The sequence below is a fragment of the Arachis stenosperma genome, chromosome 4 (genome assembly GCF_014773155.1).
Source record: "Arachis stenosperma cultivar V10309 chromosome 4, arast.V10309.gnm1.PFL2, whole genome shotgun sequence".
In the NCBI taxonomy this organism is placed as follows: domain Eukaryota; kingdom Viridiplantae; phylum Streptophyta; class Magnoliopsida; order Fabales; family Fabaceae; genus Arachis; species Arachis stenosperma.
In genome coordinates, this window is record NC_080380.1 from 78,471,370 (window position 1) to 78,473,933 (window position 2,564).

Consider the following 2,564-nt stretch of genomic DNA (forward strand, 5'->3'; position numbering starts at 1 on the left):
ACTTGGGACTCCAGTCTCTTGATGGTGTCTCCCTGGTTTTTTATGTTAGCTCGCACTTCATCCTTGAACACTTTGTTGTCTTGAACTTCTTTACATATGTCTTCAAGTAGAGTCTCAATTCTAGAGAGTCTATCCTCGGTTAGTGATGGTGGGTTGAGATTAGGTGGTTAAGAAGGGTGATTAGGTAGGTGTTGATAGGATCTCTGTGAGGTATGTTGGTGAGTTACATTGTTGTTGGGATTGTGGTTGTGGCATCTCTGGTCTTGGCTTTGGTCTTGTTGATTTCCCCACCCAAAGTTAGGGTGGTTTCTCCAACCAGAATTATAAGTTTTGGAGTATGGATCATAGGCCTGTTTAGGTGAGTTTCCAACATAGTTGGCTTATTCCCAGCCACCTTCTTCTCCTAGATTCACTCCTTCTTGAGCTGGTGATGAGGTGATGACTGCTGCGACTTGGTTTTCTTCTACCTTCTTGGTAAGATCTGCTAGCTGCTTGGTGATCATCTTGTTTTGAGCCAGCAGTGCATCCATGTGGTTTAGCTCCATTACTCCTCGAGTGTTGCTTCTTTTAGAAGCATAGAAGTAGTCATTCTCAGCGACAGTCTCAATGACATCTATGGCTTCTTCAATGGTTTTCTTCTTGTTTAGAGATCCCCTTGATGAATGGTCTACGGCCTTTTTTGATTCATAAGAAAGACCTTCATAGAAGATGTATAGTTGAACCCATTCATTGAACATGTCTGGTGGGCATCTTCTTGTTAAGTCCTTAAACCTCTCCCATGCCTCAAAGAGAGTTTCACCATCTTATTGCCTGAAGGTTTGTACCTCAGCTCTCAGCCTGTTGATTCTTTGAGGAGGGTAGAATCTTGCCAAAAATTTGTTTACCACGTCCTCCCAATTTGTTAAGCTCTCCCTTGGGAAGGATTCCATCCATTTAGATGCTTTGTCCCTGAGTGAGAATGGGAACAAAAGCAATCTATAGACATCCGGATGAACACCATTAGACTTCACGGTGTCACATATTCTCAAGAAGGTGGTTGGATGTTGATTGGGGTCTTCTTGGGCACTTCCTCCATATGAGCAATTGTTCTGAATAAGGGTGATGAGCTGGGGCTTTAATTCAAAGTTATTGGCATGTATGGTGGGCTTTTGGATGCTACTTCCACAATTTCCTGGGTTTGGATTGATGTAAGAGTCTAGAACTCTCCTTTCTTACCCAGCATGATTCACAGGGCTTTCTCTGGCATGGTTGTGAGCTTCTTCTTCATGGTTATTTTCCATGTTCTTCAAAGTACTCTTCCTCTTCCTCAGCACCAACAACTCTTTTCCCTCTTGTTTCCCTCCTCAATCTACGGAGGGTCCTCTCAGGTTCGGAATCAAAGGAAGTTGAAGCTCCGCTTCGTCTCCCTGTCATACAATGAACAAAGCACACAGCAGAAAGTAAAATGGAGTGATTATTCTTGTTAGGGTGATTGTTAGTGTGAGGGTGCAAATTATCAAACAGTTAGTGGGTTAGTGAGCAGAATTATATGTAAATTCAAAGAAAAAGAAAACAACGAGGGGATAGGAGATGAGGAAGAAAATTAATTAAAACTAAGAGTAAATTACTAGGAAAATTAAACAATAAAAAGAAAATGCTCAATCTAGTGAACTTCCAACTTAATCATTGTCGATACAAAATCAATCTCCGGCAACAGCGCCATAAACTTGATGCATGAAAACTTGTCTCTCAACAAATTTCCCTTCGACAAGTATACCGAATTGTGGTCAAGTAAAAACTTACAATAGAGAGAGGTCGAATCCCACAGGGATTGATTGGTCAAGCAATTTTAGTTGGAAGATTGTGCTAGTTGAGCTAAACAGAATATAGTTGAGAATTGCAGGAAATTAAATAGCGGGAAAGTAAATTGCAGAAAATAAAGTGCAGAATCTTAAATGGGGATTTGGGAAGATGAACATGGAAATAAATGGCAGAAAGTAAAGAGAATGGGTAAGCTCAGAGATGGGGATTCATTGGGCTTAAGAGATGTTGCATTCTCCGGATCAAGTTCATTCTCATCTCTTCCTCAATCAATGCATTCATTGATCTGATCTCCTTGGCAATCTTAAGTGATTGGATCCCAATTCCTTGGCAATCCAATCTCTCTAAGCTTGAACAATTGTCCAATTCCTTGATTTAATTACTCATGGGAAGAGGTGAAGTATGGTCACTGATTATACCATATGTATTTCCAAATCAAAGTGTTAGGAGGATTACCTGTCACTATATCTGCCCAAACCCTAATTTGGTCCAACATGAGAAAGCATTTCTAGCATGATCTCCTCGTCCCTTTTCCAAGGCTCAGAGGAGATCCAATTATGGAGAGTTTCTTTTCCAAGACAACTAACCAATTAGATTAAGATCGAAAGCTTTCTAGTAAATCAAGAGAAAAGAAAGAGGAAGAAAAATGAAAACTATAATTGATCTATCAAATTATAACAAAGCTCCCTAACCCAATGAAAAGGGTTTAGTTGTTTATAGCTCTGGGAATGGAAATGAAAAAGGGTAGAACAGAATACATGCAG

General features: G+C 40.2%; 1 non-coding gene across 1 annotated transcript; it reads left to right on the forward strand.

Moving 5' to 3' along the window:
• The first annotated feature begins 735 nt into the window (after window positions 1-735).
• Window positions 736-839, forward strand: LOC130977841 (small nucleolar RNA R71). Its single transcript, XR_009085515.1, has one exon. It is a non-coding gene; the product is annotated as a small nucleolar RNA R71 (small nucleolar RNA).
• The last annotated feature ends 1,725 nt before the right edge of the window (window positions 840-2,564 follow it).